This window comes from Triticum urartu, chromosome 3A, assembly GCF_056163025.1.
Source record: "Triticum urartu cultivar PI428250 chromosome 3A, HENAU_Tu73, whole genome shotgun sequence".
Lineage (NCBI taxonomy): Eukaryota > Viridiplantae > Streptophyta > Magnoliopsida > Poales > Poaceae > Triticum > Triticum urartu.
The window spans coordinates 651,321,675-651,347,759 of NC_141875.1; positions in this window are offsets into that span (position 1 = coordinate 651,321,675).

A 26,085-nucleotide genomic window follows, 5' to 3' on the forward strand; every position below is an offset into this window, starting at 1 on the left:
GCTTGGAGCGTCATTTTATTTTATTTAGTTTTGCTTGCTGTTTGAATGAATACCAAGATCTGAAATTCTTAAATGTTAGAGAGTCTTCACATAGTTGCATAATTATTCAACTACTCATTGATCTTCACTTATATCCTTTAGAGCACGTCGGTGGTTTTATTTTGAAGAAATAGATGAACTCTCATGCTTCACTTATATTATTTTGAGAGTCTTTAGAACAGCATGGTAATTTTCTTTGGTTAGGAAATTAGTCCTAAATATGATAGGCATCCAAGAGGAATATAATAAAAACTTTCATATAAAGTGCATTGAATACTATGAGAAGTTTGATACTTGATGATTGTTTTGAGATATGAAGATGGTGATATTAGAGTCATGCTAGTTGAGTAGTTGTGAATTTGAGAGATACTTGTGTTAAAGTTTGTGATTCCCGTAGCATGCATGTATGGTGAACCGTTATGTGATGAAGTCGGAGCATGATTTATTTTTTTGATTGCATTCCTTATGAGTGGCGGTTGGGGACAAGCGATGGTCTTTTCCTACCAATCTATCCCCCTAGGAGAATGCGCGTAGTACTTTGTTTCGATAACTAATAGATCTTTTGTAATAAGTATGTGAGTTCTTTATGACTAATGTTGAGTCCATGGATTATACGCACTCTCACCCTTCCACCATTGCTAACCTCTCTAGTACCGCGCAACTTTCGCCGATACCACATACCCACCATTTACCTCCCTCAAAACAGCCACCGTACCTACCTATTATGGCATTTCCATAGCCATTCCAAGATATATTGCCATGCAACTTTCCACCGTTCCGTTATTATGACACGCTTCATCATTGTCATATTGCTATGCATGATCATGTAGTTGACATTGTATTTGTGGCAACGCCACCGTTCATAATTCTTTCATACATGTCACTCATGAGTCATTGCACATCCCGGTACACCACTGGAGGCATTCATATAGAGTCATATCTTGTTCTAAGTATTGAGTTGTAATTCTTGAGTTGTAAGTAAATAAAAGTGTGATGATCATCATTATTAGAGCATTGTCCCAGTGAGGAAAGGATGATGGAGACTATGATTCCCCCACAAGTCGGTATGAGACTCTGGACGAAAAAAAGGAGAGGAAAAAGAGGCCAAAAAAAGAGAAGGCCCAAAAAAACAAAAAAACAAAAAATGAGAGAAAAAGAGAGAAGGGCAATGCTACTATCCTTTTACCACACTTATGCTTCAAAGTAGCACCATGATCTTCATGATAGAGAGTCTCCTATGTTGTCACTTTCATATACTAGTGGGAATTTTACATTATAGAACTTTGTTGTATATTCCAATGACGGGCTTCCTCAAAATTGCCCTAGGTCTTCATGAGAAAGCAAGTTGGATGCACACCCACTTAGTTCTTTTGTTGAGCTTTCATACACTTATAGCTCTAGTGCATCTGTTGCATGGCAATCCCTACTCGCTCACATTGATATCTATTGATGGGCATCTCCATAGCCCGTTGATACGCCTAGTTGATGTGAGACTATCTTCTCATTTTTTGTCTTCTCCACAACCACCCTTCTATTCCACATATAGTGCTATATCCATGGATCACACTCATATATTGCGTGAAGATTGAAAAGGTTTGAGAACATCAAAAGTATGAAACAATTGCTTGGCTTGTCATCAGGGTTGTGCATGATTTAAATATTTTGTGTGGTGTAGATAGAGCATAGCCAGACTATATGATTTTGTAGGGATAGCTTTCTTTGGCCGTGTTATTTTGAGAAGACATGATTGCTTTGTTAGTATGCTTGAAGTATTATTGTTTTTATGTCAATATTAAACTTTTGTCTTGAATCTTATGGATCTGAATATTCTTGCCACAATAAAGAGAACTACATGGATAAATATGTTAGGTAGCATTCCACATCAAAAATCTGTTTTTATCATTTACCTACTCGAGGATGAGCAGGAATTAAGCTTGGGGATGCTTGATCCAACGTATCTATAATTTTTTATTGTTCCATGCTATTATATTATCAACCTTGGATGTTTTATATGCATTTATATGCTATTTTCTATGTTTTTTTGGGACTAACCTATTAACCTAGAGCCTAGTGCCAGTTTCTGTTTTTTTCCTTGTTTTAGAGTATCGCAGAAAAGGAAAATCAAACGGAGTCCAATTGACCTGAAACTTCACGGAACTTATTTTTGGAACGGAAGCAATCCAGGAGACTTGGAGTAGACGTCAGGGAAGCTTCGAGGGAGGCACGAGGCAGGGAGGCGCGCCCTACCACCCAGGGCGCGCCCCCCACCCTCGTGGGCCCCTCGTGGCTCCCCTGACCAACTTCTTTCGCCTATATATATGTCCATATACCCTAAAAACATGAGGGAGTAGAATAGATCGGGAGTTTCGCCGCCAGAAGCCTCCGTAGCCACCGAAAACCAATCTAGACCCGTTCCGGCACCCTACCGGAGGGGGGAATCCCTCTCCAGTGGCCATCTTCATCATCTCGGCGCTCTCCATGACGAGGAGGGAGTAGTTCACCCTCGGGGCTAAGGGTATGTACCAGTAGCTATGTGTTTGATCTCTCTATCTCTCTCGTGTTCTTGAGGTGATACGATCTTGATGTATCGTGAGCTTTGCTATTATAGTTGGATCTTATGATGTTTCTCCCCCTCTACTCTCTTGTGATGAATTGACTTTTCCCTTTGAAGTTATCTTATCGGATTGAGTCTTTAAGGATTTGAGAACGCTTGATGTCTGTCTTGCATGTGCTTATCTGTGGTGACAATGGGATATCACGTGATCCACTTGATGTATGTTTTGGTGATCAACTTGCGAGTTCCGTGACCTCGTGAACTTATGCATAGGGGTTGGCACACGTTTTCATCTTGACTCTCCGTTAGAAACTTTGGGGCACTCTTTGAAGTTCTTTGTGTTGGTTGAATAGATGAATCTGAGATTGTGTGATGCATATCATATAATCATACCCACGGATACTTGAGGTGACCTTGGAGTATCTAGGTGACATTAGGGTTTTGGTTGATTTGTGTCTTAAGGTGTTATTCTAGTACAGACTCTAGGATAGATTGAACGGAAAGAATAGCTTCATGTTATTTTACTATGGACTCTTGAATAGATCGACCAGAAAGGATAACTTTGAGGTGGTTTCGTACCCTACCATAATCTATTCGTTTGTTCTCCTCTATTAGTGACTTTGGAGTGACTCTTTGTTGCATATTGAGGGATAGTTATATGATCCAATTATGTTATTATTGTTGAGAGAACTTGCACTACTGAAAGTATGAACCATAGGCCTTGTTTACTAGCATTGCAATACCGTTTGTGCTGACTTTTATCATTAGTTACCTTGCTGTTTTTATATTTTCAGATTACAAAAACCATTATCTACTATCCATATTGCACTTGTATCACCATCTCTTCACCGAACTAGTGCACCTATACAATTTACTATTGTATTGGATGTGTTGGGGACACAAGAGACTCTGTTATTTGGTTGCAGGGTTGCTTGAGAGAGACCATCTTCATCCTACGCCTCCCATGGATTGATAAACCTTGGTTCATCCACTTGAGGGAAATTTGCTACTATCCTACAAACCTATGCACTTGGAGGCCCAACAACGTCTACAAGAAGAAGGTTGTGCAGTAGACATCACATCTCAGTACGACCCCAACTTCAACTTCGGATATCCACCAGGCCATCCATGGGCATAGACCAACTTAGGCCAAAAGCCTAAGCTCGGGGAAGTACGTATTTCTCACCGACATTACACTCATGCTCACCCACTCATGCCAGTTGTCGGTGCTCATACTTTTTCATTGTATCATCCATGCTAGTTTAATTTCTTTTTAAGCTTTCTTCTTGTGTGTTTGAAAAACCTTAAGAATAACCAAAAAATTAGTTGTAGCTTTTAGTTAGTTTACTTTCTATGCCTGTAGTAGTAGTAATTAAAAAGAAAACCCAAAAAGATTTCTCGTTCTTCTTTTTCTTGTTGGGAGCTTTCCCGTGTAAATAGTTTTGTTTCTTTTCTTTCCTTTGGGGGTCTAGAGGAGAAGACCATGATGAAAATGTTGAGTGGCTCGTATATGCATTATTGTTGATCTAACAAAGAGCCCATATTACCTTATCTTCTCCCATGAATTGAATGCTTGCAGATTCCAGCTTAGTCCAATGCATGTGCACTATTATTATTATTATTATTATTATTATTATTATTATTATTATTATTATTATTATTATTATTATTATTATCATCCACACTATTCGGTCGTGCAAGTGAAAGGAAATAATGACGATATATGATGAACTGATTGAGAAGAGAAAAGCTGGTATGAACTCGACCTCTCTTGTTTTTGTAAATATGATTAGTTCATCGTTCCTGATTGAGCCTATTATGAAAGAAACATTTTTGCAATGACAATTAGATATTTTAGTTGCTTATGCCATGCTTAATTAGCTAGGAGTTTATAATGGTTTACCTTGCGTGCCAACATGCTATTAAAATGGTTATGATGTGGTATGATAGGGTGGTATCCTCCTTTGAACGATTATAGTGGCTTGACTTGCCACATGTTCACGCATGTAGTTGAAACAAAATCAACATAGCCTCTACGATATTTATGTTCATGGTGCATTATATCCTACTCATGCTTGCATTCAGTGTTGATTAATTTTAATGCATGTTCATGACTGTTGTCGCTCTCTAGCTGGTCGCTTCCCGGTCTTTTCTAGCCTTCACTTATACTAAGCGGGAATACTACTTGTGCATCCAATTCCATAAACCCCAAAGTTATTCCATATGAGTCCACCATACCTTGGTGGTGGGGGAGTATAAACTTTACCATTCTGCTTGGGAACCGCCTATAATGTGTGTAGCATGGAAGATATCAAGATCTCTCGATTGTTATGTTGACAATGAAAGTATACCGCTCAAAATATTATTCATCTCTATTTCAAAACCGAGCTCTGGCACCTCTACAAATCCCTGCTTCCCTCTACGAAGGGCCTATCTATTTACTTTTATGTTGAGTTATCATCCTCCTATTAAAAAGCATCAGTTAGAGAGCACCGCTGTCATTTGCATCCATTACTGTTAGTTTACATTGAGTATGACTGTGACTGGATCTCTTTTACCATGAATTACAATGTCTAGTCAGTCCTTGATCTTTAAAGGTGCTCTGCATTTATGTTTTGCGGTCTCAGAAAGGGCTAGCGAGATACCATCTTGTTATATCATATTATGATTGTTTTGAGAAAGTGTTGTCATCCGAGATTTATTATTATTGCTCGCTAGTTGATTATGCCATCGATATGAGTAAACATGAGACCTGAGTGTTATTCTGAATATGCTTAGTTCATAATCTTTGCTGAAAACTTGAATGTTGCCTTTACATATTTACAACAACAAGAGCAAATAGAGTTTGTAAAAGTTTTTCTTTATCACTTTCAGTTTATCAACTAAATTGCTTGAGGAGAAGCAAAGGTTTAAGCTTGGGGGAGTTGATACGTCTCCATCATATCTACTTTTCCAAACACTTTTGCCCTTGTTTTGGACTCTAACTTGCATGATTTGAATGGAACTAACCCGGACTGATGCCGTTTTCAGCAGAATTGCAATGGTGTTATTTTTGTCCAGAAATAAAAGTTTCCGGAATGACCTAAAAATCAACAGAGATTATTTTTGGAATATATAAAAAATACTTGAAGAAGAATCCACGTGAGGGGGCCCACACCCTATCCACGAGGGTGGGGGCGCGCCTACCCCCATGGGCGCGCCGCCCTGCCTTCTGGGCCCCCTGACGCTCCACCGACCTCAACTCCAACTCCATATATTCGTGTTCGGGCAGAAAAATCAGACAGAAGGATTCATCGCGTTTGACGATACGGAGCCGCCGCCAATCTCTAAGCTCTCTCGGGAGGGCTGATCTAGAGTCCGTTCAGGGCTCCGGAGAGGGGAATCCGTCGCCATCGTCATCATCAACCTTCCTCCATCACCAATTTCATGATGCTCACCGCCGTGCATGAGTAATTCCATCATAGGCTTGCTGGACGGTGATGGGTTGGATGAGATTTATCATGTAATCGAGTTAGTTTTGTTATGGTTTGATCCCTAGTATCCACTATGTTCTGAGATTGATGTTGCTATGACTTTGCTATGCTTAATGCTTGTCACTAGGGCCCGAGTGCCATGATTTCAGATCTGAACCTATTATGTTTTCATGAATATATGTGAGTTCTTGATCCTATCTTGTAAGTCTATAGTCACCTATTATGTATTATGATCCGTTAACCCCAAAGTGACAATAATCGGGATACTTACCGGTGATGACCGTAGTTTGAGGAGTTCATGTATTCACTATGTGTTAATGCTTTGGTCCGGTACTCTATTAAAAGGAGGCCTTAATATCCCTTAGTTTCCAATAGGACCCCGCTGCCACGGGAGGGTAGGACAAAAGATGGCATGCAAGTTCTTTTCCATAAGCTCGTATGACTATATTCGGAATACATGCTTACATTACATTGATGAACTGGAGCTAGTTTTGTGTCACCCTATGTTATAACTGTTGCATGATCGATCGCATCCGACATAATTATCCATCATTGATCCAATTCCTACGAGCTTTTCATATATTGTTCTTCGCTTATTTACTTTTCCGTTGCTACTGTTACAATCACTATAAAACCAAAAATACTACTTTTGCTACCGTTACCACTACTATCATATTACTTTGCTACTAAATACCTTGCTGTAGATATTAAGTTTCCAGGTGTGGTTGAATTGACAACTCAGCTGCTATTACTTGAGAATATTCTTTGGCTCCCCTTGTGTCGAATCAATAACTTTGGGTTGAATACTCCACCCTCGAAAACTGTTGTGATCCCCTATACTTGTGGGTTATCACCCCCACGTAGGTAGTACGGGGGTGTACGGGATGGAATCTAAACACTCTTGATCCAAGAGTTTGGTCCTTGAAGGAGGAGTTTAGCGCAACGAACCAGGCAATCGAACTATGTGGCTTTATCACTCTCACTTAGCCATAGGAGTTTGACAATAGAAATGTAGGCGCAACCCCTAGTTAGTATTTAATTCGGACTAGGGGATTGTAGACACCTGATTGGGTAGAGGCCGATTTGTCGCATAATGCGGAAAAAATCGCAAAAGATTTTTAACCTCCGAATAGCTGACCAACTCTCGCTGTATCATGACGGTCAGTTTTCGGCTTTCTCTACTGAGGTGTTTGCTCAGATAAACCAGAAACACAATCGCCATAGTTCTCCCTTTACTACCCTAGCCGATAGGACGAACCGTAAGGTAGCAGGCACAGGAGCCGGGCAACCCAACTATTGGCCAAAGACATGATTTGGAGCCAATGCATATAATGCTAAAATTTGGGGTGCTGAACTGTACTGTAAAAAGTGTTCGGACTTTGTTGACGTAGTATGGAGCATAATGAAGCCCCTGACGAATTAATGCGTACCAAAGTGTACGGGTGCAATTGATAAGAATAGCGAAATAAAATGAAGTAGTAAGCTAGTGCCACGTAAGTTGGGCCACAAACTGTTTCCATTATAGTTTGATTAATATGTCAGAGCGTATTTGTACAAATAGTGCGATAAGCAACCTGGCTCTTTAACATGCCAAGACCAAGGGGGAGCTGCGTGCGGGTCCCGAAAATAGGTAGAATGATCGTCAAGAAGAACATCTAGAGATTCCGCCACACGTCTGTACTGCTTGCCGCCTTGGTGTATCTATCCTTCGAAAGGACCGATGATCAGGCCTTCGGGAGGGGCCTATGAAAGAAAAGACTAAAAAGTGGTAAAAAGGAAAAGGAAAAGTAGGTGTGGGAGCTGTATGATGGACCACAATCAAGTTACGCCTCCGTCTATGCCCATGGTATTTTGAGTGCGTAGTTATGTACACGCAGTATGTACGCCGCCATTTGGTCGGGACTGAGACAGAGGCCGAATTGCTAGTCGAGCTCCTGACGGGCTGGACTTCCTGCTGCAGAGTAGTCCGGACTCGTTTGACAGTGTCCGGGAGCTTGGCCGCCGAATTAAGGTTCTGCTTGATAAGGCTGCTCTGTACTTCTGCTGCTAGGGCCGCGATGTGCTCCTCAGTATGGAGGGAGCGCTCCGTGTTTCCATTGACTGTTATGACACCGCGTGGTCTGGGCATCTTAAGTTTGAGATAAGCATAGTGTGGCACCGCATTGAATTGAGCAAATGCAGTTCGTCCGAGCAGTGCGTGATATCCATTGTGGAAGGGGACAATGTCGAAGATCAATTCTTTGCTTCGGAAGTTGTCCGGGGATCCGAAGACAACTTCCAATGCGATTGAACCTGTGCAGCGGGCCTCTACACCTGGTATTACTCCTTTAAAGGTAGTTTTGTGGGCTCGATCCTTGATGGATCGATGCCCATTTTTTGGACTGTATCCTGATAGAGCGGGTTGAGGCTGCTGCCCGTCCATGAGGACTCGCGTGAGGTGGAATCCATCAATAATTGAGTCAAGGAGCAGCGCGGCTGAACTGCCGTGACGGATACTGGTCAGATGGTCCCTGCGATCGAAGGTGGTCGGGCAGGACACCATGGGTTGAATTTTGGGGCGACTGGATCTATCGCATAGACGTCCCTGAGCGCACATTTGCGCTCCCTCTTGGGGATATGGGTAACGTATATCATGTTCACCGTTTTAACCTGGGGGGAACTTCTTCTGTCCCCCTGTGTTCGGTGGGCGGGGCTCCTCGTCATCGTCCTCACTCTACGACCCCTTCTCCTTGCTTTTGGCATTTAACTTGCCGGCTTGTTTAAAAACCCAACAACTTCTATTGGTATGACTAGCAAAAATGCCCGTGCGTTGCAACGGGAGATATAAAGGAGCATACACCTTGAGCATGTGATAAACATGGCACAAGACCTCCCACGTGTACATGACCTTTATTTCAACACATCATTTCACCCATATCGCCACTTATCCTCCTTCCCGACACTCATCAATGCAAGACATCTGGCCGTGGTCAACTCGAAGGCGACACACTTGGCCATCACACACCCCGCTCATCTATGTTGACGTCTCGGAGCCTGTTACCATCGAACCAGCTAAACTCTGAAGCATGACAACTCTAGAAGAGTCGTTAGATGAATGCACTGCCCCTGCCATGCTGCAATATACATAATTGGCACATACATCAGATCATGGCAAAGCGAGAAAAAATATTCTTGCACGATTGCACCACTATTATACTAAAAGAACATAGCAAATAGGAACATAACTGCCACTGTTCTATATTTATTAAATTTTTTACTTAGAGAACAAGTGGTACAAAAGAAATAAAAATATGACTAAATTGCACCTAATTCTTAAATAGCTCTCTGGCTTAGACAAAATGGGTTCTAACAATGTAAGCATGACAAGAAGAGTAGTTAAGTGCTAAAGTTCTACATTACAGCTTTAACACAACACTAATTAAATCCATTATAAGTTAGCTCCGTAGGCATATGGGCACTTGCAAAACGATGTAATTTATCAAATAAATAAAATATCCAACATGCAATGGAACTTGCATTATATATTATCACATGCATTGGCAATGTGCGGATATTCCTATGTGTCTGATCAAATTCAAAAAATAATTTTATGAAGAAACTGAAATTAAATACCTGTGTAACATTTATAGAAATATTCTTACTGGTGCTAGCTAGCTACCTCAAGTAAGTCAGCCTATGTTTTCACGTTTGCACAGTAAATGTGCAACCGTTTACTGAACAGGCTCGACGATACGTAGCCGGTGTCGGCCGTCACATGCCAGTACTGGGCGAGTGCGCCGCCGTGCTTTGGCTCCGCAGACTACCGTGCTTACTCACGCCACCCTAGATTTTGCCTCGTGTTCTGATACTTCCACCCACTACATCACCGGCTACCGCTTGTTTGCCAAGCCCATGCCGGCAGATGCAAGCTTCACGCCTTTCAGCAGGAGTCGTTGCACCACTCCTAGTCGGCTTGGCACATCGCAAGCATCTACCACCATTGTGTCGCGCGGGCCACACATGCTGGTCATCGCCGGTCACAGACCCACACCATCATGCCAGCATGCCATCGGCCCACCGTGAGTCATAGTGTTGGAGACGTGCCTTGGCGGCGTGTTGGGAGTGAACCCTACTCTCGTTGCTGGACCAAGTTAGACGAAGCAGTAGGCTAGTTGTTAGACGAATGCCCAGGCAACGAATGCTTAGTTCGCTGTTATGTCTGGACGAACCAAGTCGCTCTGTAACAACCTCAAACTCAGATCACGGGAGGGTGTTTATACTGGGTCTGGTGCGCATGACGCAGCCCACCTCCCCCACGATCTGGAACCCGCATCTCGTGCGCCCTGGCTGCCTACCTACAACGGTTCAGCATGGCTGGCGCAATAGATCGCCACAGCCACAGGGACTATGACTTGTACGCGAGCAATACTCATATGCGACACAGACACGCACTCCACGCACGCACGACTACGGACACGGCACGGCCACGAACCAGTGCCCGGCTCAACCAGCACGCACACACAAGCACACTGATCATCACCACTGTGGCTTATTCCAACACCGCGAACTATGTTGCCGGCATTCGCTGGTGTGCCAAGCCCCTATGCCGGCAAATGTGTGTCACTCACCCTCGTCTGCTGACCTTCATACTATGTGCACTGTTCCGAGCTTCACGCCTACCAGCAGGAGTCGCCGCACCGCTCCTAGTCGTTGCCACCATGCCCTGCTAGCAACCGCGTGCCAGATCGCCCCCGCGCCTTGGCCCGGCTAGCCAAGAACATCATGTGCTACCATAAGGCGTAGTGTTTCAAACGCGCATTGACCGCGCCCGATGCATGAGCGGATCCACCCAGGCTAGCGAGAGATGCTGCTAACGTCCCTCTACCGAGTGTCACATTTTTAGTTGGGCTTGAGATGGGCTTAAGAGGCGAGTTTGACTCTCCTCGTGTATATAATGCATAACGTTGACAAATTGTTCTCTTTTCTAAGAGAAAAAATTGGGCTGGACAAGCAAGATAACTATGACCGACAAGAAGAAAAACCAATTGTTTTTTTCTAACTTATGGGTGGCATTGGTGGGTAATTTTCACCAACTCTAGACATACTTTAAATCTCATCCGTCAATCTTTATAATTAACATAAAATTGGTGGGGAACGTAATAATTTCAAAAAAATTCCTACGCACACGCAAGATCATGGTGATGCACAGCAACGAGAGGGGAGAGTGTTGTCTACGTACCCTCGTAGACCGGAAGCGGAAGCGTTATAACAACGCGGTTGATGTAGTCGTACGTCTTCACGACCCGACCGATCAAGCACCAAAACTACGGCACCTCCGAGTTTTTGCACACGTTCAGCTCGATGACGATCCCCGGACTCCAATCTAGCAAAGTGTCGGGGATGAGTTCCGTCAGCACGATGACGTGGTGACGATCTTGATGTTCTACCGTCGCACGGCTTTGCCTAAGCACCGCTACAATATTATCGAGGATTATGGTGGAGGGGGGCACGGCACACGGCTAAGAGATCAATGATCAATTGTTGTGTCTTTGGGGTGCCCCCTGCCCCCGTATATAAAGGAGTAGAGGAGGGGAGGGCCGGCCCTCTCTATGGCGCGCCCTAGGGGAGTCCTACTCCCACCGGGAGTAGGATTCCCCCTTTCCTAGTAAAACCAGGAGTCCTTCCACGTTGAGGAGTAGGAGACAAGGAAGGGGAAGAGGGAAGAGAAGGAAGGAGGGGGCGCCGCCCCTCCCCCTAGTCCAATTCGGACTAGTCAATGGGGGGGCGCGCGGCCTGCCTCTCCCTCTCCCCTAAAGCCCAATAAGGCCCATATACTTCTTCCCCCGTATTCCCGTAACTCCCCGGTACTCCGAAAAATACCCGAACCACTCGGAACCTTTCCGATGTCCGAATATAGTCGTCCAATATATCGATCTTTACGTCTCGACCATTTCGAGACTCCTCGTCATGTCCCCGATCTCATCCGGGACTCCTAACTACCTTCGGTACATCAAATCACATAAACTCATAATGAAACTGTCATCATAACGTTAAGCGTGCGGACCCTACGGGTTCGAGAACAATGTAGACATGACCGAGACATGTCTCTGGTCAATAACTAATAGCGGAACCTGGATGCTCATATTGGCTCCTACATATTCTACGAAGATCTTTATCGGTCAGACCGCATAACAACATACGTTGGTCCCTTTGTCGTCGGTATGTTACTTGCCCGAGATTCGATCATCGGTATCTCAATACCTAGTTCAATCTCGTTACCGACAAGTCTCTTTACTCGTTCTGTAATACATCATCTTGTAGCTAACTTATTAGTTGCATTGCTTGCAAGGCTTAAGTGATGTGTATTACCGAGTGGGCCCGGAGATACCTCTCCGACAATCGGAGTGACAAATCCTAATCTTGAAATACGCCAACCCAATAAGTACCTTCGGAGACACCTATAGAGCACCTTTATAATCACCCAGTTACGTTGTGACATTTGGTAGCACATAAAGTGTTCCTCCGGTAAACGGGAGTTGCATAATCTCATAGTCATAGGAACATGTATAAGTCATGAAGAAAGCAATAGCAATAAACTAAATGATCAAGTGCTATGCTAACGGAATGGGTCAAGTCAATCACATCATTCTCCTAATGATGTGATCCCGTTAATCAAATGACAACTCTTTGTTTATGGCTAGGAAACATAACCATCTTTGATCAACGAGCTAGTCAAGTAGAGGCATACTAGTGACACTCTGTTTGTCTATGTATTAACACATGTATCATGTTTCTGGTTAATACAATTCTAGCATGAATAATAAACATTTATCATGATATAAGGAAATAAATAATAACTTTATTATTTCCTCTAGGGCATATTTCCTTCAGTCTCCCACTTGCACTAGAGTCAATAATCTAGTTCACATCGCCATGTGATTTAACACCAATAGTTCACATCATCATGTGATTAACACCCATAGTTCACATCGTCATGTGACCAACACCCAAAAGGTTTTACTAGAGTCAATAATCTAGTTCACATCGCTATGTGATTAATACCCAAAGAGTACTAAGGTGTGATCATGTTTTGCTTGTGGAGAAGTTTAGTCAACGGGTCTGCCACATTCAGATCCGTAAGTATTTTGCAAATTTCTACGTCAACAATGCTCTGCATGGAGCTATTCTAGCTAGTTGCTCCCACTTTCAATATGTATCCAGATTGAGATTTAGTCATCTGGACTAGTGTCAAAATATGCATCGACGTAACCCTTTACGACGAACCTTTCTGTCACCTCCATAATCGAGAAACATATCCTTATTCCACTAAGGATAATTTGGCCGCTGTCCAGTGATCTACTCCTATATCACTATTGTACTCCCTTGCCATAAACAGTGTAGGGTATACAATAGATCTGGTACACAGCATGGCATATTTTATAGAATGTATGGCCAAGGCATAGGGAATGACTTTCATTCTCTCTCTATCTTCTGCCGTGGTCGGGTTTTGAGTCTTACTCAACTTCACACCTTGTAACACAGGCAAGAACTCTTTCTTTGATTGTTCCATTTTGAACTACTTCAAAATCTTGTCAAGGTATGTACTCATTGAAAAACTTATCAAGCGTCTTGATCTATATCTATAGATCTTGATGCTCAATATGTAAGCAGATTCACCGAGGTCTTTCTTTGAAAAACTCCTTTCAAACACTCCTTTATGCTTTGTAGAATAATTCTACATTATCTCCAATCAACAATATGTCATTCACATATACTTATCAGAAATGTTGTAGTGCTCCCACTCACTTTCTTGTAAATACAGGCTTCACTGCAAGTCTGTATAAAACTATATGCTTTGATCAACTTATCAAAGCGTATATTCCAACTCCGAGATGCTTGCACCAGTCCATAGATGGATCGCTGGAGCTTGCATATTTTGTTAGCACCTTTAGGATTGACAAAACTTTCTTGTTGCATCATATACAACTCTTCTTTAATAAACCCATTAAGGAATGTAGTTTTGTTTATCCATTTGCCAGATTTCATAAAATGTGGCAATTGCTAACATGATTCGACAGACTTAAGCATAGATACGAGTGAGAAACTCTCATCGTAGTCAACACCTTGAACTTGTCGAAAACCTTTTGTGCCAATTCTAGCTTTGTAGATAGTAACACTACTATCAGCGTCCGTCTTCCTCTTGAAGATCCATTTAATCTCAATGGCTCGCCGATCAATGGGCAAGTCAATCAAAGTCCATACTTTGTTCTCATACATGGATCCCATCTCAGATTTCATGGCCTCAAGCCATTTTGCGGAATCTGGGCTCATCATTGCTTCCTCATAGTTCGTAGGTTCGTCATGGTCTAGTAACATAACTTCCAGAATAGGATTACCGTACCACTCTGGTGTGGATCTCACTCTGGTTTACCTACGAGATTCAGTAGTAACTTGATCTGAAGTTACATGATCATCATCATTAGCTTCCTCACTAATTGGTGTAGTAGTCACAGGAACAGATTTTTGTGATGAACTACTTTCCAATAAGGGAGAAGGTATAATTACCTTATCAAGTTCTACTTTCCTCCCACTCACTTCTTTCGAGAGAAACTTCTTCTCTAGAAAGTATCCATTCTCAGCAACGAATGTCTTGCCTTCGGATCTGTGATAGAAGGTGTACCCAACTGTCTCCTTTGGGTATCCTATGAAGACACATTTCTCCGATTTGGGTTTGAGCTTATCATGATGAAACTTTTTCTTATAAGCATCGCAACCCCAAACTTTAAGAAATGACAACTTTGGTTTCTTGCCAAACCATAGTTCATATTGTGTCGTCTCAATGGACTTAGATGGTGCCCCTTTTTAATGTGAATGCAGCTGTCTCTAATGCATGATCCCAAAACAATATTGGTAAATCAGTAAGAAATATCATAGATTGTACTATATCCAATAAATTGCGGTTATGACGTTCGGACACACCATTATGTTGTGGTGTTCCAGGTGGCATGAGTTTGTGAAACTATTCCAGATTGTTTTAATTGAAGACCAAACTCGTAACTCAAATATTCTCCTCCACGATCATATCGTAGAAACTTTTATTTTCTTGTTACGATGATTCTCCACTTCACTCTGAAACTATTTGAACATTTTTCAAACGTTTCAGACTTGTGTTTCATCAAGTAGATATACCCATATCTGCTCAAATAATCTGTGAAGGTCAGAAAATAATGATACTTGCCGCGAGCCTCAACACTCATCGGATCGCATACATCAGTATGCATTATTTCCAATAAGTCAGTTGCTCGCTCTATTGTTCCGGAGAACGGAGTCTTTAGTCATCTTGCCCATAAGGCATTGTTCGCAAGCATCAAGTGATTCCAAAATCCCATCAGCATGGAGTTTCTTCATGCGCTTTACACCAATATGACCTAAACTGCAGTGCCACAAATAAGTTGCACTATCATTATTAACTTTGCATCTTTTGGTTTCAATATTATGAATATCTGTATCACTACGATCGAGATACAACGAACCATTTTCATTGGGTGTGTAACCATATAAGGTTTTATTCATGTAAACAGAACAACAATTTATTGTCTTACTTAAATGAATAACCGTATTGCAATAAACATGATAGAATCATATTTATGCTCAACGCAAACACCAAATAACACTTATTTAGGTTCAACACTAATCCCGAAAGTATAGGGAGTGTGCATGATGATCATATCAATCTTGGAACTACTTCCAACACACATCGTCACCTCACCCTTAACTAGTCTCTATTCATTCTGCAACTCCCGATTCAAGTTACTAATCTTAGCAACTGAACTAGTACAAAATACTGAGGTGTTGCTATGAACACTAGTAAAGTACACATCAATAACATGTATATCAAATATACCTTTGTTTACTTTGCCATCCTTTCTTATCCACCAAATACTTGGGGCAGTTCTGCTTCCAGTGACCAGTCCCTTTGCAGTAGAAGCACTTAGTCTCAGGCTTTGGTCCAGACTTGGGCTTCTTCACTTGAGCAGCTACTTGCTTGCCGTTCGTCTTGAAGTTCCCCTTCTTTCCCTTTGCCCTTTTGCTTGAAACTAGTGATCTTGTTAACCATCAACACTTGATGCTCTTTTCTTGATTTCTACCTTCGTCGATTTCAGCATCATGAAGAGCTTGGGAATTACTTTCGTCATCCCTTGTATATTATAGTTCATCACGAAGTTCTACTAACTTGGTGATGGTGACTCGAGAATTCTGTCAATCACTATTTTATCTGGAAGATTAACTCCCACTTGATTCAAGCGATTGTAGTACCCAGACAATCTGAGCACATGCTCACTACTTGAGCTATTCTCTTCCATCTTTTAGCAATAGAACTTGTTGGAGACTTCATATCTCTCAACTCGGGTATTTGCTTGAAATATTAACTTCAACTCCTGGAACATCTCATATGGTCCATAATGTTCAAAACGTCTTTGAAGTCCCGATTCTAAGACATTAAGCATGGTGCACTAAACTATCAAGTAGTCATCATATTGAGCTAGCCAAACGTTCATAACGTCTGCATCTGCTCCTGCAATAGGTCTGTCACCTAGCGGTGCATCAAGGACATAATTCTTCTGTGCAGCAATGAGGATAAACCTCAGATCACGGATCCAATCCGCATCATTGCTACTAACATCTTTCAACTTAGTTTTCTCTAGGAACATATCAAAATAAACATAGGGAAGTAACAACGCGAGCTATTGATCTACAACATAGATATGCTAATACTACCAGGACTAAGTTCATGATAAATTAAAGTTCAATTAATCATATTACTTAAGAACTCCCACTTAGATAGACATCCCTCTAATCCTCTAAGTGATCACGTGATCCAAATCAACTAAACCATAACCGATCATCACGTGAAATGGAGTAGTTTTCAATGGTGAACATCACTATGTTGATCATATCTACTATATGATTCACGCTCTACCTTTCGGTCTCAGTGTTTCGAGGCCATATCTGCATATGCTAGGCTCGTCAAGTTTAACCTGAGTATTCTGCGTGTGCAAAACTGGCTTGCACCCATTGTAGATGGACGTAGAGCTTATCACACCCGATCATCACGTGGTGTCTGGGCACGACGAACTTTGGCAACGGTGCATACTCAGGGAGAACACTTTTATCTTGAAATTTAGTGAGGAATCATCTTAAAATGCTACCGTCAATCAAAGCAAGATAAGATGCATAAAAGATAAACATCACATGCAATCAATATAAGTGATATGATATGGCCATCATCATCTTGTGCTTGCGATCTCCATCTCCGAAGCACCGTCATGATCACCATCGTCACCGATGCAACACCTTGATCTCCATCGTAGCATCGTTGTCGTCTCGCCAATCTTATGCTTCTACGACTATCGCTACCGCTTAGTGATAAAGTAAAGCATTATAGGGCGATTGCATTGCATACAATAAAGCGACAACCATATGGCTCCTGCCAGTTGCCGATAACTCGGTTACAAAACATGATCATCTCATACAATAAAATTTAGCATCATGTCTTGACCATATCACATCACAACATGCCCTGCAAAAACAAGTTAGACGTCCTCTAATTTGTTGTTGCAAGTTTTACGTGGTTGCTACGGGCTTAGCAAGAACCAATCTTACCTACGCATCAAAACCACAACGATAGTTTGTCAAGTTGGTGCTGTTTTAACCTTCGCAAGGACCAAGCGTAGCCACCCTCGGTTCAACTAAAGTTGGAGAAACTAACACCCGCCAGCCACCTGTGTGCAAAGCACGTCGGTAGAACCAGTCTTGCGTAAGCGTACGCATAATGTCGGTCCGGGCCGCTTCATCCAACAATACCGCCGAACCAAAGTATGACATGCTGGTAAGCAGTATGACTTATATCGCCCACAACTCACTTGTGTTCTACTTGTGCATATAACATCAACACATAAAACCTAGGCTCGGATGCCACTGTTGGGGAACGTAGTAATTTCAAAAAAATTCCTACGATCATGGTGATGCACAACAACGAGAGGGGAGAGTGTTGTCTACGTACCCTCGTAGACCGGAAGAGGAAGCGTTATAACAACGCGGTTGATGTAGTCGTACGTCTTCACGGCCCGACCGATCAAGCACCAAAACTACGGCACCTCCGAGTTTTTGCACACGTTCAGCTCGATGACGATCCCCGGACTCCGATCCAGCAAAGTGTCGGGGATGAGTTTCGTCAGCATGATGGCGTGGTGACGATCTTGATGTTCTACCGTCGCAGGGCTTCGCCTAAGCACTGCTACAATATTATCGAGGATTATGGTGGAGGGGGCCACCGCACACGGCTAAGAGATAATGATCAATTGTCGTGTCTTTGGGGTGCGCCCTGCCCCCGTATATAAAGGAGTAGAGGATGGGAGGGCCGGCCCTCTCTATGGCGCGCCCTAGGGGAGTCCTACTCCCACCGGGAGTAGGATTCCCCATTTCCTAGTACAACTAGGAGTCCTTCCAAGTTGAGGAGTAGGAGACAAGGAAGGGGAAGAGGGAAGAGAAGGAAGGAGGGGGCGCCGCCCCTCCCCCTAGTCCAATTCGGAAGAAGGGGGGGGCATGCGGCCTGCCTCTCCCTCTCCCCTAAAGCCCAATAAGGCCCATATACTTCTTCCCCCATATTCCCGTAACACCCCGGTACTCCGAAAAATACCCGAACCACTCGGAACCTTTCCGATGTCCGAATATAGTCGTCCAATATATCGATCTTTACGTCTTGACCATTTCGAGACTCCTCGTCATGTCCCCGATCTCATCCGGGACTCCAAACTACCTTCGGTACATCAAATCACATAAACTCATAATGAAACTGTCATCGTAACGTTAAGCGTGCGGACCCTACAGGTTCGAGAACAATGTAGACATGACCGAGACACGTCTCTGGTCAATAACCAATAGCGGAACCTGGATGCTCATATTGGCTCCTACTGAAGGAAATATGCCCTAGAGGCAATAATAAAGTTATTATTTATTTCCTTATATCATGATAAATGTTTATTATTCATGCTAGAATTGTATTAATCGGAAACATAATACATGTGTGAATACATAGACAAACACAGTGTCACTAGTATGCCTCTACTTGACTAGCTCGTTAATCAAAGATGGTTATGTTTCCTAACCATGGACAAAGAGTTGTTATTTGATTAACGGGATCACATCATTAGGTGAATGATCTGATTGACATGACCCATTCCATTAGCTTAGCACCCGATCGTTTAGTATGATGCTATTGCTTTCTTCATGACTTATACATGTTCCTATGACTATGAGATTATGCAACTCCCGTTTATCGGAGGAACACTTTGTGTGCAACCAAACGTCACAACGTAACTGGGTGATTATAAAGGTGCTCTACAGGTGTCTCCAAAAGTACATGTTGGGTTGGCGTATTTCGAGATTAGGATTTGTCACTCCGATTGTCGGAGAGGTATCTCTGGGCCCTCTCGGTAATGCACATCACATAAGCCTTGCAAGCATTGCGACTAATGAGTTAGTTGCGGGATGATGGATTATGGAATGAGTAAAGAGACTTGCCGGTAACGAGATTGAACTAGGTATTCGATACCGAAGATCGAATCTTGGGCAAGTAACATACCGATGACAAAGGGAACAACGTATGTTGTTATGCGGTCTGACCGATAAAAGATCTTCGTAGAATATGTAGGAGCCAATATGAGCATCCAGGTTCCGCTATTTGTTATTGACCGGAGACGTGTCTCGGTCATGTCTACATTGTTCTTGAACCCGTAGGGTCCGCACGCTTAAGGTTTCGATGACAGTTATATATGAGTTTATGCGTTTTGATGTACCGAAGGTTGTTCGGAGTCCCGGATGTGATCACGGACATGACGAGGAGTCTCGAAATGGTCAAGACATAAAGATTGATATATTGGAAGCCTATGTTTGGATATCGTAAGTGTTCCAGGTGAAATCGGGATTTTACCGGAGTACCGGGAGGTTACCGGAACCCCCCGGGAGGTATATGGGCCTTAGTGGGACTTAGTGGAAGAGAGGAGAAGTGGCCAGGAATGGGCTGCGTGCCCCTCCCCCCTTGGTCCGAATTGGACAAGGAGAGAGGGGGCCGGCGCCCCCCCTCCTTCTCTCTCTCTCTCTCTCTTTTCCCCCCTCACGAATCCTATTCCAACTAGGAAAGGGGGGGAGTCCTACTCCCGGAGGGAGTAGGACTCCTCCTGGCGCGCCTCTCCTGGCCGGTCGCACTCCCCCCCTTGAGACTTTATATACGGAGGCAGGGGCACCCCCTAGAGACACAAGTTGATCCACGTGATCATATTCATAGCCGTGTGCGGTGTCCCCTTCCACCATAGTCCTCGATAATATTGTAGCGGTGCTTAGGCGAAGCCCTGCGACATTAGTGCATCAAGATCGTCACCACGCCGTCGTGATGACGGAACTCTTCCGCGACATTTTGATGGATCAGAGTCCGGGGATCGTCATCGAGCTGAACGTGTGCTAGAACTCGGAGGTGCCGTAGTTTCGGTGCTTGATCGGTCAGGCCATCAAGACGTATGACTACATCAACCTAACGCTTCCGTTGTCGATCTACAAGGGTACGTAGATCACACTCTCCCCTCTCGTTGCTATGCATCACCATGATCTTGCGTGTGCGTAGGAATTTTTTTGAAATTACTACGTTCCCCAACAGTGGCATCCAAGCCTAGGTTTTATGTGTTGATGTTATATGCACGAGTAGAACACAAGTGAGTTGTGGGCGATATAAGTCATACTACTTACCAGCATGTCATACTTTGGTTCGGCGGTATTGTTGGACGAAGCGGCCCGGACCGACATTACGCGTACGCTTACGCGAGACCGGTTCTCCCGACGTGCTTTGCACATAGGTGGCTTGCGGGTGACAGTTTCTCCAACTTTAGTTGAACCGAGTGTGGCTACGCCCAGTCCTTGCGAAGGTTAAAACAGCACCAACTTGACAAACTATTGTTGTGGTTTTGATGCGTAGGTAAGATTGGTTCTTGCTTAAGCCCGTAGCAGCCACGTAAAACTTGCAACAACAAAGTAGAGGACGTCTAACTTGTTTTTGCAGGGCATGTTGTGATGTAATATGGTCAAGACATGATGCTAAATTTTATTGTATGAGATGATCATGTTTTGTAACCGAGTTATCGGCAACTGGCAGGAGCCATATGGTTGTCGCTTTATTGTATGCAATGCAATCGCGCTGTAATGCTTTACTTTATCACTAAGCGGTAGCGATAGTCGTGGAAGCATAAGATTGGCGAGACGACAACGATGCTACGATGGAGATCAAGGTGTCGCGCTTGTGATGATGGTGATCATGACGGTGCTTCGGAGATGGATATCACAAGCACAAGATGATGATGGCCATATCATGTCACATATTTTGATTGCATATGATGTTTATCTTTTATACATCTTATTTTGCTTAGTTTGACGGTAGCATTTTAAGATGATCTCTCACTAATTATCAAGAAGTGTTCTCCCTGAATATGCACCGTTGCGAAAGTTCTTCGTGCTGAGACACCACGTGATGATCGGGTGTGATAGGCTCTACGTTCAAATACAACGGGTGCAAAACAGTTGCACACGCGGAATACTCAGGTTATACTTGACGAGCCAAGCATATACAGATATGGCCTCGGAACACGGAGACCAAAAGGTCGAGCGTGAATCATATAGCAGATATGATCAACATAGCGATGTTCACCAATGAAACTACTCCATCTCACGTGATGATCGGACATGGTTTAGTTGATTTGGATCACGTAATCACTTAGAGGATTAGAGGGATGTCTATCTAAGTGGGAGTTCTTTAAGTAATATGATTAATTGAACCTAAATTTATCATGAACTTAGTACCTGATAGTATCTTGCTTGTTTATGTATGATTGTAGATAAATGGCCCGTGCTATTGTTCCGTTGAATTTTAATGCGTTCCTTGAGAAAGCAAAGTTGAAAGATGATGGTAGCAATTACACGGACTGGGTCCGTAACTTGTGGATTATCCTCATTGCTGCACAGAAGAATTACGTCCTGGAAGCACCGCTGGGTGCGAGGCCTGCTGCTGGAGCAACACCAGATGTTATGAATGTTTGGCAGAGCAAAGCTGATGACTACTCGATAGTTCAGTGTGCCATGCTTTATGGCTTAGAACCGGGACTTCAACGACGTTTTGAACGTCATGGAGCATATGAGATGTTCCAGGAGTTGAAGTTAATATTTCAAGCAAATGCCCGGATTGAGAGATATGAAGTCTCCAATAAGTTCTATGGCTGCAAGATGGAGGAGAACAGTTCTGTCAGTGAGCATATACTCAAAATGTCTGGGTATAATAATCACTTGATTCAAATGGGAGTTAATCTTCCAGATGATAGCGTCATTGACAGAATTCTCCAATCACTTCCACCAAGCTACAAGATCTTCATGATGAACTATAATATGCAAGGGATGAATAAGACTATTCCCGAGCTCTTCGCGATGCTGAAAGCTGCGGAGGTAGAAATCAAGAAGGAGCATCAAGTGTTGATGGTCAACAAGACCACTAGTTTCAAGAAAAAGGGCAAAGGGAAGAAGAAAGGGAACTTCAAAAAGAACAGCAAGCAAGTTGCTGCTCAAGAGAAGAAACCCAAGTCTGGACCTAAGCCTGAAACTGAGTGCTTCTACTGCAAGCAGACTGGTCACTGGAAGCGGAACTGCCCCAAGTATTTGGCGGATAAGAAGGATGGAAAGGTGAACAACGGTATATGTGATATACATGTTATTGATGTGTACCTTACTAATGCTCGCAGTAGCACCTGGGTATTTGATACTGGTTCTGTTGCTAATATTTGCAACTCGAAACAGGGACTACGGATTAAGCGAAGATTGGCTAAGGATGAGGTGACGATGCGCGTGGGAAACGGTTCCAAAGTCGATGTGACCGGGGTCGGCACGCTACCTCTACATCTACCTTCGGGATTAATATTAGACCTAAATAATTGTTATTTGGTGTCAGCGTTAAGAATGAACATTATATCTGGATCTTGTTTGATGCGAGGCGGTTATTCATTTAAATCAGAGAATAATGGTTGTTCTATTTACATGAGTAATATCTTTTATGGTCATGCACCCTTAAGGAGTGGTCTATTCTTATTGAATCTCGATAGTAGTAACACACATATTCATAATGTTGAAGCCAAAAGATGCAGAGTTGATAATGATAGTGCAACTTATTTGTGGCACTGCCGTTTAGGTCATATCGGTGTAAAGCGCATGAAGAAACTCCATACTGATGGACTTTTGGAACCACCTGATTATGAATCACTTGGTACTTGCGAACCGTGCCTCATGGGCAAGATGACTAAAACGCCGTTCTCCGGTACTATGGAGAGAGCAACAGATTTGTTGGAAATCATACATACAGATGTATGTGGTCCGATGAATGTTGAGGCTCATGGCGGATATCGTTATTTTCTCACCTTCACAGATGACTTAAGCAGATATGGGTATATCTACTTAATGAAACATAAGTCTGAAACATTTGAAAAGTTCAAAGAATTTCAGAGTGAAGTTGAAAATCATCGTAACAAGAAAATAAAGTTTCTACAATCTGATCGTGGAGGAGAATATTTGAGTTATGAGTTTGGTGTACATTTGAAACAATGTGGAATAGTTTCGCAACTCACGCCACTCGGAATACCACAGCGTAATGGTGTGTCCGAATGTCGTAATCGTACTTTACTAGATATGGTACAATCTATGATGTCTCTTACTGATTTACCGCTATCGTTTTGGGGATATGCTCTAGAGACGGCCGCATTCACATTAAATAGGGCACCATGAAAATCCGTTGAGACGACGCCTTACGAACTGTGGTTTGGCAAGAAACCAAAGTTGTCGTTTCTGAAAGTTTGGGGCTGCGATGCTTATGTGAAAAAAGCTTCAACCTGATAAGCTCGAACCCAAATCGGAGAAATGTGTCTTCATAGGATATCCAAAGGAAACTATTGGATACACCTTCTATCACTGATCCGAAGGCAAGACTTTTGTTGCTAAATTCGGAAACTTTTTGGAGAAGGAGTTTCTCTCGAAAGATGTGAGTGGGAGGAAAGTAGAACTTGACGAGGTAACTATACCTGCTCCCTTATTGGAGAGTAGTGCATCACAGAAACCTGTTTCTGCGACACCTACACCAATAAGTGAGGAAGCTAATGATAATGATCATGAAACTTCAGAACGAGATACTACTGAACCTTGTAGATCAACCAGAGTGAGATCCGCACCAGAGTGGTATGGTAATCCTGTTCTGGAAGTGATGCTACTAGATCATGATGAACCTACGAACTATGAAGAAGCGATGGTGAGCCCAGATTCCGCAAAATGGCTTGAAGCCATGAAATCTGAGATGGGATCCATGTATGAGAACAAAGTATGGACTTTGGTTGACTTGCCCAATGATCGACAAGCGATTGAGAATAAATGGATCTTCAAGAAGAAGACTGACGCTGACGGTAATATTACTGTCTACAAAGCTCGACTTGTCGCAAAAGGGTTTCGGCAAGTTCAAGGGATTGACTACGATGAGACCTTCTCACCCGTAGCGATACTTAAGTCTGTCCGAATCATGTTAGCAATTGCCGCATTTTATGATTATGAAATTTGGCAGATGGATGTCAAAACTGCATTCCTGAATGGATTTCTGGAAGAAGAGTTGTATATGATGCAACCAGAAGGTTTTGTCGATCCAAAGAGAGCTAACAAAGTGTGCAAGCTCCAGCGATCCATTTATGGACTGGTGCAAGCCTCTCAGAGTTGGAATAAACGCTTTGATAGTGTGATCAAAGCATTTGGTTTTATACAGACTTTCGGAGAAGCATGTATTTACAAGAAAGTGAGTGGGAGCTCTGTAGCATTTCTGATATTATATGTGGATGACATATTACTGATTGGAAATGATATAGAATTTCTGGATAGCATAAAGGGATACTTGAATAAGAGTTTTTCAATGAAAGACCTCGATGAAGCTGCTTACATATTAGGCATTAAGATCTATAGATATAGATCAAGACGCTTAATTGGACTTTCACAAAGCACATACCTTGACAAGATTTTGAAGAAGTTCAAAATGGATCAAGCAAAGAAAGGGTTCTTGTCTGTGTTACAAGGTGTGAGGTTGAGTCAGACTCAATGCCCGACCACTGCAAAAGATAGAGAGAAAATGAAAGGTGTTCCCTATGCTTCAGCCATAGGCTCTATCATGTATGCAATGCTGTGTACCAGACCTGATGTGTGCCTTGCTATAAGTCTAGCAGGGAGGTACCAAAGTAATCCAGGAGTGGATCACTAGACAGCGGTCAAGAACATCCTGAAGTACCTGAAAAGGACTAAGGATATGTTCTCGTATATGGAGGTGACAAAGAGCTCATCGTAAACGGTTAAGTTGATGCAAGCTTTGACACTGATCCGGACGATTCTAAATCGCAAACCGTATATGTGTTTACATTAAACGGTGGAGCTGTCAGTTGGTGCAGTTCTAAACAGAGCGTCGTGGCGGGATCTACGTGTGAAGCGGAATACATAGCTGCTTCAGACGCAGCGAATGAAGGAGTCTGGATGAAGGAGTTCATATCCGATCTAGGTGTCATACCTAGTGCATCGGGTCCAATGAAAATCTTTTGTGACAATACTTTTGCAATTGCCTTGGCGAAGGAATCCAGATTTCACAAGAGAACTAAGCACATCAAGAGACGCTTCAATTCCATCCGGGATCTAGTCCAGGTGGGAGACATAGAGATTTGCAAGATACATACGGATCTGAATGTTGCAGACCCGTTGACTAAGCCTCTTCCACGAGCAAAACATGATCAGCACCAAGGCTCCATGGGTGTTAGAATCATTACTGTGTAATCTAGATTATTGACTCTAGTGCAAGTGGAGACTGAAGGAAATATGCCCTAGAGGCAATAAGAAAGTTATTATTTATTTCCTTATATCATGATAAATGTTTATTATTCA